This window comes from Salvelinus alpinus, unplaced genomic scaffold (assembly GCF_045679555.1).
Source record: "Salvelinus alpinus unplaced genomic scaffold, SLU_Salpinus.1 scaffold_40, whole genome shotgun sequence".
Taxonomy (NCBI): domain Eukaryota; kingdom Metazoa; phylum Chordata; class Actinopteri; order Salmoniformes; family Salmonidae; genus Salvelinus; species Salvelinus alpinus.
The window spans coordinates 3,027,484-3,044,574 of record NW_027255981.1 but is presented as its reverse complement, the minus strand read 5'-3'; the positions used below and the strand labels follow the sequence as shown (position 1 = coordinate 3,044,574).

Below are 17,091 nucleotides of genomic sequence, written 5' to 3'. Positions count from 1 at the left end.
TCGTGGTTATGCAATGAGAATAGCAGCCAAGCTGCAAACAAAATGTCGGGAGAAATCTTGGGAGAGGCACCTAATCTAAGCAATAACTAATCATAAACTTGACTAAAAAATACAGGTTGGACGGCAAATGAAAGATACATTAGTTCTTAATGCAACCGCTGTGTTTGAGTTTTAAAATTAACGTTACTACGACATACAGCGTGCGTTAAAGTGAGACCGCACCGAAATTAATGCCGGAATAGTAGTTTAACATTTTTCAACAGAACAACGAATTAACATCATAAATAGTTCTTACTATTTGATGAGCTTCCATCAGAATCTTGTGCAAGTTGTCCTTTGTCCAGAAGAATCGTTGCTCGGTTGTAGATTGTCGTCTTCAACTTTGGAATTAGCAGTAAACATTAGCCATGTGGCGAAGACGTGCCCAACTCACTATAACGCAGCACAAATGAAATACCGAAAATCGCAATATACTGATATAAACTGATATAACTCGGTTTAAAATAACTACATTATGATGTTTTTAACACCTATATCGAATAAAATCAGAGCCGGATATATCTAAAGCCTATAACGAGAGCTTTTCAGAATGCAATCCTGAGGTCTGTCTTGCGTCATGATGAACGTTGAAAAGAGTGCACACCCGGTTCCAAGAGCTTTTATACGGCCTCAGATCTACCTAGGCACACCATTCCAATTCTCACTGCTTACTGACATCTAGGGGAAGACGTATGTAGTGCATGTCGACCCATAGATTACATGGAAATTTATAAACTGACCCTGGAACAGAGCCCCCGATTTGAGATTTTTCAGTTCCTGACAGGAAGTTTGCTGCAAAATGAGTTCTGTTTTACTCACAGATATAATTCAAACGGTTTTAGAAACTAGAGAGTGTTTTCGATCCTATAGTAATAATAATATGCATATTGTACGAGCAAGAATTGAGTACGAGGCAGTTTAATTTGGGAACGAATTTTTACAAAGTCGAAATGGCGCCCCCCTATTGAGAAAAGATTTTAATAGTATGTTGTAAAATGTTTGAAAATCGATTTCTCAATTCCTGTTTGGATTTTTTCTCAGGTTTTTGTCTGCCATATGAGTTCTGTTATACTCAAAGACATCGTTCAAACAGTTTTAGAAACTTCAGAGTGTTTTCTATCCAATACTGCTAATAATATGAATATATTAGCATCTGGGACAGAGTAGGAGGCAGTTCAGTTTGGGCACGCGGTTCATCCAAAAGTGAAAATGCTGCCCCCTATCCCTAGAACGTTAAAGTGGTTCTTCAATAATTACACATAATTCTTAATACTGTAGCAATTTAGTTACAGTCACATGTTCAACTATCATCAGCTGATCCAGGAAATAATTTTCTGAATGACAGTCACATGACAAACATCACGACATGCAACAACAACCAAAGTGCTTCTTCATTCATTACTCTGGTCAAGACAGTTATGCTGTGCGCCACGTTGGATCCAACATCCCTAACAAATTGATGTTTATAATGTGTTATTGTCTGCTTGATTTACTGTTAGTCTGTCTGATCACATCAATGTGGGAAGAGTTTTATTTGGCTACAAACCCTGAAATCACACCAGAGAATACACACTGGAGAGAAACCCTATAGCTGTGATCAATGTGGGAAAAGTTTTACTACATCTAACTATACACAAGAGAACACACTCAGGAGAGAAACCATATAGCTGTAATCAATGTGGGAAGAGTTTTACTCAGGAAAACAGCCTGATAGTACACCAGAGGACACACACAGGAGAGAAACCTTATGGCTGTGATCAATGTGGAAAAAGTTTTACTACATCTAGCAATCTGACATCACACCAGAGAATACACACAAGAGAGAAACCCTATAGCTGTGATCAATGTGGGAAGAGACATCACACCAGAGAATACACACAAGAGAGAAACCCTATAGCTGTGGTCAATGTGGGAAGAGTTTTGCTGCATCTAGCAATCTGACTACACCAGAGAACACACACAGAAGAGAAAACTTATAGCTGTGATGAATGTGGAAAGACTTTTACTACATCTAACCATCTTATTGTACACCAGAGAACACACACAGGAGTGAAACCTCATAGCTGTGATCAATGTGACAAGAGATACTCTGATAAAAGACATCTGATCAAACATCAGAAAATCAGAAAATACATACACAATAAGACTAAGTCCGAAGTCCAATATACATTGTTTGAAAGTGAAAGTTGAGAAGATGTTTTTCTGGTCGTTTAACTTAATTTCAACGTACTTGCAGCCTATACACATGGACGCAGTATAATAAATTAGTCTATAATCAATTTTATTAACAATCTTACATCACTCCAGTATTTCTTGACCACATTCAAATGATAATTGTCTTTATTCCACTACTGAAGAAGCATGACTCAAATCACCTCATATTTCAAACATTCAGCCTGACAAAAGATACATGTTTTATTATTCCATGCCTCACCACTAAGTTAATTATTGCCAATATATATTAACAAAGGGGTGAACATTTGGTTTTGATCATTCATATTTACAATTCATGTAACATTTAGTAATCATAATTATTTATGCAACCAACTGACAATTTTTGGCTACAATCATATTGACATTGTTGCCCTGCTTTTAAAATAGTTCATTCTCAGATGTGCCAACCCAAATGTACTAGAGCATGACATTGGGGACTGGGCCCTGATCCAACAATATGCCTATTGAGTGAACCCTGAAAAGAGAGAGAAGCTCTGCAGTGAGGTGGAAAGTTACTACGGATATTAAGGAGCTAGTTCTAGAAGCTAGTGAGTTTTAGGAAGACGAGAGTTCTAGATTCTAGTGAGTTTTAGGAAGACGAGAGTTCTAGTTTCTAGTGAGTTTTAGGATTCTATAGAAGGAAAAGGAGAAAAGATATGATTGTATATTATTATTTAGAAATGTGTTTTTTCTTGTTTTTAATTGTTGATAGCCAGTAGACACCATGTTTATATTGGTGAGGCATAGTAGTTGATTATAATGTGAAATGTAAGTTGTTTTACGTTGGTGGTGAGCAAAGCTTATATTTTGGGTTGGATATTGCATCCAATTAGTGTTTTAATCAATGGCATTTCCTTAGAATGCTCATTGGTCTTTCAGTTGTTAATCTTCTGTTTTTTTATCCTGTTATTTTTGTGTACTAAATATTTCTGTTTATTTTAATTGTTTTCTCCTGTGAAGCCATTGTGTTGCATCCATGTTTGAAATGTGCTGTATAAATAAAGCTTGATTTGATTTCAACAAATGAACCCAATGACTGACCAATCAACAGACTCTTGGTCCCTCTTAGTATGAAAAACACTATCAATCCCACTTTTCCAGCCTGCTTAAGGCGTGGTGGAGTGGTAAACACGACCCCCGGCTCTACCAGGGGCTTGAGGTGGTCTCCCACAGCACTGCTTATGTCATGTTCTGTGGCCTTGCTGTTCCATTTCTTGACTGCACCTGCAACACAGAAACACATTTAGTCATAATATATAAAACACTTAAAGTAATGGATATGAAGCATCTATGGCCTCAGTTACACCTGGCACCTAAATGTGACTTCTGTCATCTGATCACTCCAAGCTGCATTAGGTTCAGATCTACCAGGATGGGCCTTTGACATAGTCTGGATGCAGTCAGGCCACTGAATATAAATAAGCAATGTAAAGAGATGGGGTGAATGAGTGGGGAAAAGTACATTTGACACAAATTACCTTCATAGGATCAAAGAACAAATTTGTGTGTCTGAGGGGAAATTAACTTTCATACAGCCAAAAGGGGTGAGAAATTACACCAATATCAGTGGACAATTTGCACTAATGTAAATAAACATAGATGATGGAACATATTCCCGTTAGCTGACGGGGACATAAATATTTACCATCTAAATCATGTGTGACCTCTCACCTCTCTGGCTGTAGAAGTGTTCTTCCTAACCAGTCCCTCAACAGCTCTCTGACTGAGCTACACCCTCACTGGGTCTTCAGAGGAGAGGAAGGCTGAGGAGGGATGGAAGGATGAATGGATCAGTCAGTCAATAAAGTGTAGAGCTGCTGTCTATGCTGTCTAACAAAATCACTATTTTAGTAGTTCATTAAAGTAAATAAGGCTTTATGACTGCTGAATACCAACTATCAATCACTTAGATCATGTACTTTCAGGTAGAGGTACATCCTTGGGATGTCCCTAGCCCATAGAAGTTGACATTTAAAATGGTTAAGGTTAGGGTTTAGGGTAGGGATGTCCCAAGGATCCCAGATAGCATCGACCATTGTGCAGAGATGTAGCAGGTGTAAAATAAACACAGACAGGACAAGTAGGCACGCAATGGATTATGGTCATTGTAGTTAATTACGTTTTATGCGCTAAACTATGTAGAATATTGTCCTGTTGGAAACTACAACTCTCTACTACATCACACAGTTCAGGCTGGGTCTGATTTATCTCCAGAGAAACTATAACTCTCTACTACATCACACAGTTCAGGCTGGGTCTGATTTATCTCTGTCTTGTGAGGGAAAAATCTATGTTAACCTCTAAGTTTATATGACTTCTAATCTGTTGAAGGATCTTTAAGGTTGAGAAGTTTATGTGTATGTTTGTGTGGGTCTGCAACCACACACCCTCTCAGCAAACAGGCCAAAGGCGCTTGGCCCAATTCAGGGAACCGTTGATCTACTTCAGAGGAACTGTGTCTAGAGTGATTTCCTGTTGTTTGACACCTCACTGGAAAACGAGTATAACTAGCTGTTGCTACAGAACGAGACGAACAATTCACAGTTAGTCTGTGTCTCGTTCTCCACACACGGACACATACCAGGATCACGTGTTTTCTATATGCACAAGATAGTTTGACTATATAAGGCTTCTGAACTCCTTGTGTCATCGAGCTCTCGGCCTTCCACCTCAGAGTGTAGGGCTGACCAGCTACATTATTGCAATTCTTATCAAATAAAGGTTGATTGTTTGAAGAAATGTCAAAGTCTCTTCTTATTGGTTAGAATTTCCACCACAATCTGCAATAGGCTTTTTCAATACCAACAATGATAGACCAGACTCATAGTACAGAATGAATGACTGACTGACCAGTTAGAGCAGCAGCAGCTGACTGCTCAGTTCAACATCAGTTCACCATCTCACCTCATACTGTATTGGAGCAGCAGCAGCTGACTGCCCGGTTCAATGTCAGTTCACCGTCTCACCTCATACTGTATTGGAGCAGCAGCAGCTGACTGACCAGTTCACCGTCAGTTCACCGTCTCACCTCATACTGTATTGGAGCAGCAGCAGCTGACTGCCCAGTTCAACGTCAGTTCACCGTCTCACCTCATACTGTATTGGAGCAGCAGCAGCTGACTGCCCGGTTCAACATCAGTTCACCATCTCACCTCATACTGTATTGGAGCAGCTGACTACCCAGTTCAACATCAGTTCACCGTCTCACCTCATACTGTATTGAAGCAGCAGCAGCTGACTGCCCGGTTCAACATCAGTTCACCGTCTCACCTCATACTGTATTGGAGCAGCAGCAGCTGACTGCCCGGTTCAACTTCAGTTCACCTCTCACCTCATACTGTATTGGAGCAGCAGCAGCTGACTTGATCGTTGATGCTAATCAGCATGTTTGAATCTGAGAGTAAATAGAGCAGATTACACCCTAAAAATGAAGGGTTCAACTGGAGTTGTTCTCAGATCCCCTAAGAACCGTAGAGTTCTTGGTCAATGAAAAACAGCCCCAAAAGGTTCTTCAAAGAACTTGTTAGAAGGTGGGTTCATCGAGGAACCTCCGTTGTTGCTGGACTTCTTCCGGGAACTTCGCAATTACAACTGAAAACGATGGTGGCAAGTTTGGATGCGACAACAGTTAAAAAGGTTAAGTTGGGTTGATGTTTGGCTCTGAATATGTCTCGAAATAATTTATATAATAATAATATAACATAATAATAATGAAAAACGAAGACAATTCTGGTTTTCTGTGAAAAGCTTCCATAACGTTACTATAGCTAATTACCGTAAATATTAGAAAGCCGGGTTTGACCGTCGGCGGTGTATGAGCTACAGTACAGTACCGTTATCTAGCTAGCTAACGTTATGTCCTAACTAGGCAGAAGTAGGTTTGAATTATTTCCCTCAACTATATTCTTTCCCATATATTGTATATCGTTTCCATAAAGCCAACATGGCTTTACACTCATTAACGTAAGTTTCCAATCTAGAGAAGTTCTCACTTTTGTGACAATGAACTAGCTAACGTTAACTAACTAACTAACTAACTGTAATGACCTGACTAGATCATAAATGAACAATCGTCCAGACAGAGGATTGAGTTTGCGAATTGACGGTTTATTAAACCAACTTTACACAGGCTACTGTTTGGCCGTAGCCCACGCCAAATAAATGACAGATAACCCACAAGCCAATCGTGACCTTCTCTTGTGAAGCCCAGACGTAAGAGAGAGAACAAAGGCTGAACCTGGTCTTAACTTCCAATGCTCCATCCCCCTGCCCAACCCCCCTCCACGCCACTCCGCCAACCGCCAGGATGCCCGGCATCAGAACATTCCAGGAATTCCCGTGATTGGCAGATAGCAGGTTGATTGACATGTCGGACCCCGCGAACACTGGGTACTGGTCAGTACAACACAACCACCTACTAGCCTAACACATAACACACAGCTGTCTGTGCGGGTCGCTACACAGCCCCCCCACCACAAAGTCCCTCGTCCCCGAGGGAACAAACAAAGTCCCTGAAGCGACCCGGAAGTCTCCTTTGCCTGCGTGGCCGTGATGGTCGCAGAGTGCCCCTCTGGGAACCAGGGGATGAAGGCAGGGATATGGGGGACAAGGAAGCGGGAACGGGTAATACAGTCCGTGGCTCTGGGGAACCACGCGGTGACACAGGGGGGAGACAGGGGGAGTGGGCTGTCTGGAGCTGTCTGGAGCGGCACCTGGGGGTGGGTGCCTGGAGAATGTCATTGCCAGAGAGGGGAATTGTGGGGGTTCCTGGGGTATGGGGAGAAGAGGCCCCTCTGTATGGGGCTAACCTGTCCCGGTGCAGTGCCACCTTTCTCCCCCTGGGAGGAAGCTGCACCCGGTAAACAACCTCCCCTACCCTCTCCAGGACACTGCAGGGTCCCACCCAGTAACTGTCCAACTTGGGGCATCTGCCTTTTTTCCTTAGGGGGCTGTAGACCCAGACCAGCTCCCCAGCCACAAAGTGCCTTCCCCGGGTGTGCACGTCATAGTTCCTCTTCTGCCTCACACCTGCATTCACCAGCTGCTCTCTGGCGAAGGTGTGGGCTGTCTCCAGGCGGTCCTGGAGTCTCCGGGCATACTCCGGCCCTGGGGGAACATGAGGGCTATCCAGGGGCCGACCAAACGCCATCTCCGCAGGGGTGCGGATCTCTCTCCCCAGCATGAGGAGGGCAGGCGTGCAGGAGGTGGAGTCTTGGACAGCGGAGCGGCATGCCATGAGGACCATAGGCAGGTCCTTGTCCCAGTCACGCTGGTGTTTGGAAGAGACGATGGCCAGCTGCTGTCCAAGCGTTTCGTTGAAGCGCTCCACAAGGCCATCACTTTGAGGATGGAGAGGAGTAGTGCGGGTCTTGTGCATACCCAGCCTCTCACACATGGTGGCGAACACACGGGACTCAAAGTTTCTGCCTTGGTCGCTGTGGATGGACTCCGCAGCTCCAAACCTGCTGAACATCCCCGCTGTCAGGGCGTCGACGATGGTCTCTGCCTCCTGGTCAGGCAGAGCATAGGCCTCGGGCCATTTTGTGAAATAGTCCATGGCCGTGAGCACCCAGCGGTTTCCACTGTCTGTGGTGGGGAACGGCCCAACTACATCCACTCCCACCCTCTCCATGGGAGCCCCCACTGGGAACTGTTGGAGCTGAGCATGAGAGCGGCCTGGGGGGCCCTTTCTCGCTGTGCAGTTGTCACAGCGGCGACAAAAGTCCTCCACATCCCTCTTGTGCTGCCCCCAGTAGAAGCCCTGACGGAGACGGCGCAGTGTTTTTGTGACCCCAAAGTGTCCAGTCCCCACCCCCCCATGAGTACTCTGGAGCACAGCCTCCCGCAATGCTTTTGGGACCACCACCTGCCACCTCTCCTCTCCCGTAGTTGACTCCTTCCATGCTCAAACTTTGACCACAACCCTTTGGTCGCGAGTGAGAGCACTGTCACCTCTTCCCATGGTGGCCTCACCTGCGCCTCTACCCACTGTAGCACTGGCTGTAGGTCTGTGTCCCGTCCCTGCTGCTGCCCCCATTCAGCCACGTCGACAGTCTGCAGCTCACAGCAGACAGGCCCGCTCGCCCGACACACTGTGGCACAGACCCCCTCCTCTGCACACAGCTCTCTCTCCCGTCCCTCTCTCCGTTCACAGTGGCGGCAGCCGTCTGCAGTACAGGGCCGACGGGACATCGGCGTTGGAGTGGCGTGCCCCTGCCCTGTGCACCACCTTGAAGTCATACGGCTGAAGCTCCTCCAACCAGCGTGCCACCTGCCCCTCTGGCTCTCTGAAAGACATGAGCCACTGGAGAGCAGAGTGGTCAGTCCTTACAGTAAAGGGCAGACCACCCGGGTAGTACTTGAAGTGTTTGACGGAAGCCACAACAGCCAAGAGCTCCCGCCGGATGACACAGTAGCGGCGCTCATGTTTGTCAAATGTTTTGCTGAAGTACGCCACCACTCTCTCCCCCTCTGGCCCCACCTGGGCCAGTACCCCACCCATGCCCACATTGCTCGCGTCTGTGTCCAGGATAAAGGGCAAGGTGAGGTCAGGGGGGGCGAGCATGGGGGCCTCGATCAGTGCACGTTTGAGGGTGTTGAACGCCTCCTCACACTCCACTGTCCAAGTGAAAGCCTTGTCCTTCGGCAGCAGGCGGTTCAGTGGAGCAGCAACGCTTGAGAAGCCCCGTACAAACCTCCTGTAGTACGAGGCCAGGCACAGGAAGCTCTTCAGCTGACTCTGGTCGGTGGAGTCTCTGCCAGTCTCTGACAGCCCCTACCTTGTCCTCCATGGTGCTGATCCCCTCCTTCCCCACTCGGTGGCCCAAGAAGGACACCTCTCTCCTCATGAAGTGGCACTTCTCGGGGTGGAGCTTCAGACCTGCGGCAGCCACCCTCTCCAGCACACGCCGTAGCGCCCCCAGGGCTGACTGGAAGGAGCTGCCATGGGCCAGGATGTCATCGAGGTATACCAGACACTGCTGTCGGGGGATGCCATCCAGCACCCTGTCCATCAAACGCTCAAAAGTAGCTGTGATCAATGTGGGAAGAGTTTTAGTCACTCTGGAGAGCTGACAGTGCACCAGAGACCACACACAGGAGAGAAACCTTACAGCTGTGTTCAATGTGGGAAGAGTTTTGGTAGATCTTACCATCTGACTCAACACCAGAGAATACACACAGGAGAGAAACCCTATAGCTGTGGTCAATGTGGGAAAAGATGTACTACATCTGGCTCTTTGACTCTACACCAGAGAACACACACAGGAGAGAAATCTTATAGCTGTGATCAGTGTGACAAGAGATACTCTGATAAAAGATATCTGATCAAACATCAGAAAATACATACATGAAGAAGTTGTTTCATGATATCAATGAAATGATGTCACAATGTAGAATATTTTAACATTGTAGTATAAGTATTTTAATGATGTCACAATGTAGAACCCTAATTGTTTGTCCCTTGTTCTATTGATTTCAGCATGATTTGGATATTAGCCTCGGGGGGGAAATCCAGGCTCTGAATTGAAAGAGTACTATATATGTGATTTAACAAAAAGTGATTAACAAAAAAAGAGCTGTGTTACACTTACCATGTTGGTGACCCACTTGAATGAAAATGCAACACTTCAAAATGTAGCGAGCTGTTTTCTACAAATTGTCCTCTAACCAGGGATGTACACATTACTCCCAGATTCCGTGTGGTTTTTGAGCTGTTAGTTTTAACAGGACGTGCAACCTCATCTCCCTCCTCTCGGCACAATTGATTTCAACATGATATCGATGAGTGATGACAAATAAGTGTTGCGTTCCTTTGTTTAGCGACCCCTAAATTTAAATGCATCACTCCAAAATATAGCTGACTGTCTTCTGCAGGTTGTCCTCTAACCAGTGAGGTAAAATATATCTCCCATTTCCATGTGTTTTTTTTAGTTGTTAGTTTCAACACCACATACAACTTGATTTTCCCCCTAATCGACATCAGTTATTTATTGCTACTTGTCAAAACAACAGCGTTTCTGGTGCTTGTGCAGTTTATAAGGTGCTTGTTTAAGTAATATGATTATTGTGGCAGATGTTTGTGTATATAGTACATTTTATGTTTAGGTTTTCAATTTATCCCAAACTGTTTCTGTATTTGGACTATTGATTTGGACACGTTTAAACTGTGACATAGGGGATATCCCACCTAGCAAAATGTCATTGAAAATAAGACTATGCCTGACGTACAATATTAAGTTTGGTTTTAGTGAAAGGTGAAAAAACAACAATTTAATTTCAACTTGCAACCTATACACATGGATGCAGTATAATAAATCGGTCTATAATCAATTTTATTAACAATCCTAATAAATTGAGTCATACATGTAGGATATATTTGTTGTCTTAAGGGGGAAGGTGTTAAAGTCTTTGGTTTTTCCATTTATGTTCTGAGGTTGGACTTTAGCACGTATAGCTCGTTAGCACGTAGGACACACTGATTGGTGTCACCTCGTTAGTCAGTATGTGTTACACCTGAGCTGGTCCAGGTTCTATTTAAGAGTGTCTGGCCCAGTGCTCCAGTTGTCTTGATAGATGTGGAGAGTCAACACCTTTAGTTGTTCCACCTTTTTGTTTTTTCTTTTGTTTGCCTCTTCTTGGGCAGATTTAGTGGGTCTCATGGTGGGTGTCTTTTAGGTCCCAGTTGTTGTTACTAGTCAACTTTCAGTGGACACTGAGAGCAAAACTGCAAGATTATGTTATAATACTTTTATTGGATCAAATGGTTGTTTTATGCAACAGAATAGAGGGTTCTTAGAACTATTGTGTCTGTGTGTTCTACTGAGGATGGGCCTCTGGGAGATAACACTGACAGGAGATTTACAATGTCTTTTGGGTGATAAAACCTAAAGAGACCGCATTCCAGAGCATGAGTTAATGTTTCTGTTCTATATGGTACCAGGGAGAGATGACCCCAGGGCCAGACCCTGATCTCTAAACAAAGAGTACTGTTTTTACAGCATATACTGTCTGCTGAGAACTATAAGTATCTTTCATACAAATCTTAACCTTCTATACATCTGTTGTTCGTCATGTAGGTTGAAAGACCTTTGTACTTTTGTCTCGAAGAATTAGTTTCAGAATAACTCTGACTTGTGTGATAAGTTTGTCTCTCCTTATTTGATATAAAATAAATTAACCACATTTGGCGATGGGGATGTGAATCTTGATTTAGTGACCGCTCCTGACGACCTGGGTAAATGGTGCACGAGGGATCCCTCTAACTTGGGATCTTAGGGAGACCACACTTCGGGAACGGAGCAGATGGACCCACCTTTGATCTGAGAGGCAGCGAGCCGAGTGGATACCACATCTCGAACGTAGTTTCAAAAAAAAGAATGAGGTGAGCGAAACCAGTGGAGTTTTTAGAAAAGCCTCGTAGTCTATGAGTGTGTATTCCTGTGTGAGGGGGGCACCTTGGAGGTGTAAACAGGGCCGAGGCAGCTATCTGTGTGAACTGGATGAAAACTAGAATCTGTGTTTACTAGTTAAGACCATTTATGATATAGTATAAGATAGTAAAGTGCACCTGTAATTGTTTTAAACCTGTAATTGTATTAAACCTGGACCCCATTTTAGAAGTATTGAAAGATGTAAATGTATGAGTTGCATTATCCTAGGAACTAACCATGAGATAGAAATGTGGAAATATGCCTAGGACACACGTTCCGCTAGCGGAACCTCCCCCCCCCCAACATTCCACTGAAAAGGCAGCGCGGGAAATTCAAAAATATTTTTTTGAAATATTTAACTTTCACACATTAACAAGTCCAATACAACAAATGAAAGATAAACATCTTGTGAATCCAGCCAACATGTCCGATTTTTTAAAATGTTTTACAGCGAAAACCCAACACCACCAAATCCAAAAAAGCACAGACATTTTTTCACAGCAAAGATAGCTTTCCCAAAACCCACAAATAGAGATAAAATTAATCACTAACGTTTGAACATCTTCATCAGATGAGTCATATGACATCATGTTACACAATACATTTATGTTTTGTTCGATAATGTGCATATATATATATAAAACAAATCTCAGTTTACATTGGCGCGTTACGTGCAGTAATGTTTTGATTCCAAAACATTCGGTGATTTTGCAGAAATACTCATAATAAACATTGATAAAAGATGCAAGTGTTATTCACAGAATTCAAGATAAACTTATCCTCTATGCAACCGCTGTGTCAGATTTCAAAATAAACTTTACGGAAAAAGAATAATCTGAGAACGGCGCTCAGAGCACAATCCAGCCAAAGAAATAGTCGCCATTTTGGCGTCAACAGAAGCTACAAAAACACTATAAATATGCACTTACCTTCGAATAACTTCATCAGAAGGCACTCCCAGGATTCCCAGTTTGACAATAAATGACTGATTTGTTCCATAAAGTTCCATAAAGCCCATCATTTAGCCACTTGTTGTTAGCATGTTCAGCCCAGTAATCCATTTTCATGACGCACAAGCAATCCCTCCAGACAAAAACTCAAAAAGTTCCGTTACAGGTCGTAGAAACAAGTCAAATGATGTATGCAATCCATATTTAGGATGTGTTTAACATTAATCATCAATAAGGATCCAACCGGAGAATTTCATGTCTGAAGAAAGAGCATTGGAACGAGAGCACTCTCTCTCGTGAGCGCGCAAAATGAGACTGAGAATTTCTGAAGACCACTCAGTAAAATAGCTCCTATGAGCCCCTCCTTTATAGTAGAATCATATAACCAAAATCTAAAGACGGTGACATCTAGTGGAAGCCCTAGGAAGTGTTTGCTCATCCATAACTATAAGGGGTATCATTTGGTACTGTTTTGAAAATCGAGTTCTCACTTCCTGTTTGGATTTCTTCTCAGGTTTTTGTCTGCCGTATGAGTTCTGTTATACTTACAGACATAATTCAAACAGTTTTAGAAACTTCAGAGTGTTTTCTATACAATATTCCGTTTGGGCACGCAATTTGTTCAAAGTGGAAACGCTGCCCCCTGTCCCGATGAAGTTTTAAAATATTGTTGAAAAACAACTAATTGATTATGTATGTTTGGGAATAGCATTGTGTGACTGTGATATGAGAGTTGTGTGACTGCGATAGGAGAGTTGTGTGACTGCGATAGGAGAGTTGTGTGACTGTGAAATGAGAGTTGTGTGACTATAGTTCCTCACAGAGATCTATAGTTCCTCACGGAGATCTATAGTTCCTCACGGAGCTCTATAGTTCCTCACGGAGCTCTGTAGTTCCTCACGGAGCTCTGTAGTTCCTCACGGAGCTCTGTAGTTCCTCACGGAGCTCTGTAGTTCCTCACGGAGCTCTGTAGTTCCTCACGGAGCTCTATAGTTCCTCACGGAGCTCTATAGTTCCTCACGTTCCTCCTAGAGGTCTATAGTTCCTCCTAGAGGTCTATAGTTCCTCCTAGAGGTCTATAGTTCCTCCTAGAGGTCTATAGTTCCTCATATAGAAATATGCTTAATCAGATGATTGACATGTGGATAATAAGCTTTGATATAACGTTATCTTGGAGGTCCGTTCCTTCACTGCCCATCATAGAAGATCACGAGGTGGTATTGAGAGCGGGATGATAGTTTAGAAAGCAGGGGAAGGTCTATAGTTCCTGGGAGGCTTGATTTTGCCTAGGTCTCTGGGAGGTTAGAGAACCGTTGAATTCCGGTCATTGTCCGGGAAACAAACGTATATTTTTGGGGTTCTGCTGGGAGTATGTTTGGAGAGCTGCTTCGTAGCTATGGAGAGTCCTAGAGAAAGCAAATAGAATGGTAAACCGACACAGTCCAAATAACTTCAATATTTCGGCTATTTTTACTAGCAAGCTACCAAGGTGTCTGACTAGCTGTTGATGTTGAAGAAGCGTCCCGTCCACTAGATTATACGTCACAGTGGCAGAATCACCTTAAAGACGCACATCGCCATCTGCTGACTGGAGTTGGTATCGCAGTTGAGAAAATACTTTCAGACAAAAAGCTAAAGAGCGACTGCTCCTAAAAAACAACGACTCCCTTTGAAAACGGGCGATTGTGGCATCAGAATATAAATAATGATGTACAATAAAACCATACATTAAAAATGAATCATAGGTAAACTACAAACATTGTAGACTTGATGCTAAATACAGATTTTTCAGCTTTAGTGTGTATATCATATTCACTTAGTTATATTAGGAAGTTTGCCATCTTTATGACCGCCCTGGTAACTTCACCCCAAATTCTCTTCTCCCCAGAACACAGTAACTTAAGAACATACAGTGGGGAGAACAAGTATTTGATACACAGACGATTTTGCAGGTTTTCCTACTTACAAAGCATGTAGAGGTCTGTAATTTTTATCATAGGTACACTTCAACTGTGAGAGAAGGAATCTAAAACAAAAATCCAGAAAATCACATTGTATGATTTTTAAGTAATTAATTTGCATTTTATTGCATGACATAAGTATTTGATACATCAGAAAAGCAGAACTTAATATTTGGTACAGAAACCTTAGTTTGTAATTACAGAGATCATACGTTTCCTGTAGTTCTTGACCAGGTTTGCACACACTGCAGCAGGGATTTTGGCCCACTCCTCCATACAGACCTTCTCCAGATCCTTCAGGTTTCGGGGCTGTCGCTGGGCAATACGGACTTTCGGCTCCCTCCAAAGATTTTCTATTGGGTTCAGGTCTGGAGACTGGCTAGGCCACTCCAGGACCTTGAGATGCTTCTTACGGAGCCACTCCTTAGTTGCCCTGGCTGTGTGTTTCGGGTCGTTGTCATGCTGGAAGACCCAGCCACGACCCATCTTCAATGCTCTTACTGAGGGAAGGAGGTTGTTGGTCAAGATCTCGCGATACATGGCCCCGTCCATCCTCCCCTCAATACGGTGCAGTCGTCCTGTCCCCTTTGCAGAAAAGCATCCCCAAAGAATGATGTTTCCACCTCCATGCTTCACGGTTGGGATGGTGTTCTTGGGGTTGTACTCATCCTTCTATTCCTCCAAACACGGCGAGTGGAGTTTAGAGCAAAAAGCTCTATTTTTGTCTCATCAGACCACATGACCTTCTCCCATTCCTCCTCTGGATCATCCAGATGGTCATTGGCAAACTTCAGACGGGCCTGGACATGCGCTGGCTTGAGCAGGGGGACCTTGCGTGCGCTGCAGGATTTTAATCCATGACGGCGTAGTGTGTTACTAATGGTTTTCTTTGAGACTGTGGTCCCAGCTCTCTTCAGGTCATTGACCAGGTCCTGCCGTGTAGTTCTGGGCTGATCCCTCACATTCCTCATGATCATTGATGCCCCACGAGGTGAGATCTTGCATGGAGCCCCAGACCGAGGGTGATTGACCGTCATCTTGAACTTCTTCCATTTTCTAATAATTGTGCCAACAGTTGTTGCCTTCTCACCAAGCTGCTTGCCTATTGTCCTGTAGCCCATCCCAGCCTTGTACAGGTCTACAATTTATCCCTGATGTCCTTACACAGCTCTCTGGTCTTGGCCATTGTGGAGAGGTTGGAGTCTGTTTGATTGAGTGTGTGGACAGGTGTCTTTTATACAGGTAACGAGTTCAAACAGGTGCAGTTAATACAGGTAATGAGTGGAGAACAGGAGGGCTTCTTAAAGAAAAACTAACAGGTCTGTGAGAGCCGGAATTCTTACTGGTTGGTAGGTGATCAAATACTTATGTCATGCAATAAAATGCAAATTAATTACTTAAAAATCATACAATGTGATTTTCTGGATTTTTGTTTTAGATTCCGTCTCTCACAGTTGAAGTGTACCTATGATAAAAATGACAGACCTCTACATGCTTTGTAAGTAGGAAAACCTGCAAAATCGGCAGTGTATCAAATACTTGTTCTCCCCACTGTAAGTGTTTATCTGACATTTCTGGAAAATTTAAGGGAAAATTTAAAATACAGCCGTAGCAGAGCCCCATGTCCCATGGGGACGTCCTCGGGGGCGTGGATGTTCTCCCCATCAAAGGCCAGCGGGATTTCACTCTCATGGTGAAATGGATTTCCGCCGATGTGCAGTAAAGGAGTGAAGAGCGGTGAAATCTGTGTCAACAAAAGTAAGAAAATTTTAATACACACACAATTAACAAAGAACATAAATGTTCAGCTGTAGTTTTATATAAGCATGCACACCTATGTTTATGAAGAAACAGATGATTGGTGCATAGGCATACCTTGTCACGGACATAAAGGCCACTCGGGTCCTAATTGAAGCGGTAGGGCAAGAGCAGAATCGCAGATCTTACTACACAATGTAATGTAAAATAGAAGAACATCAACGATCACGGTGAACTGACGTTGAACCGGGCAGTCAGCTGCTGCTGCTCCAATACAGTATGAGGTGAGACGGTGAACTGATGTTGAACTGGGCAGTCAGCTGCTCCAATACAGTATGAGGTGAGACGGTGAACTGATGTTGAACTGGGCAGTCAGCTGCTGCTGCTCCAATACAGTATGAGTTGAGACGGTGAACTGATGTTGAACTGGGCAGTCAGCTGCTGCTCCAATACAGTATGAGTTGAGACGGTGAACTGATGTTGAACTGGGCAGTCAGCTGCTGCTGCTCCAATACAGTATGAGTTGAGACGGTGAACTGACGTTGAACTGGGCAGTCAGCTGCTGCTCCAATACAGTATGAGTTGAGACGGTGAACTGATGTTGAACTGGGCAGTCAGCTGCTGCTGTTCCAATACAGTATGAGGTGAGACGGTGAACTGACGTTGAACAGGGCAGTCAGCTGCTGCTGCTCCAATACAGTATGAGTTGAGACGGTGAACTGATGTTGAACTGGGCAG

At 43.8% G+C, this 17,091-nt stretch overlaps 2 protein-coding genes and 1 pseudogene across 2 annotated transcripts in view; 2 read left to right on the top strand and 1 right to left on the bottom strand.

Annotated features, from left to right (window-relative positions):
- LOC139567014 (zinc finger protein 180-like) overlaps positions 1–17,091 on the bottom strand; it is a 740,647-nt gene that overhangs the window by 131,802 nt on the left and 591,754 nt on the right. The gene's annotated exons all lie outside the window — the stretch shown is intronic.
- Positions 1–17,091, top strand: part of LOC139567006 (zinc finger protein 180-like) — a 497,856-nt gene that overhangs the window by 86,704 nt on the left and 394,061 nt on the right. The window lies entirely within an intron of this gene.
- On the top strand, positions 1,557–3,306 carry LOC139566962 (zinc finger protein 180-like; annotated as a pseudogene).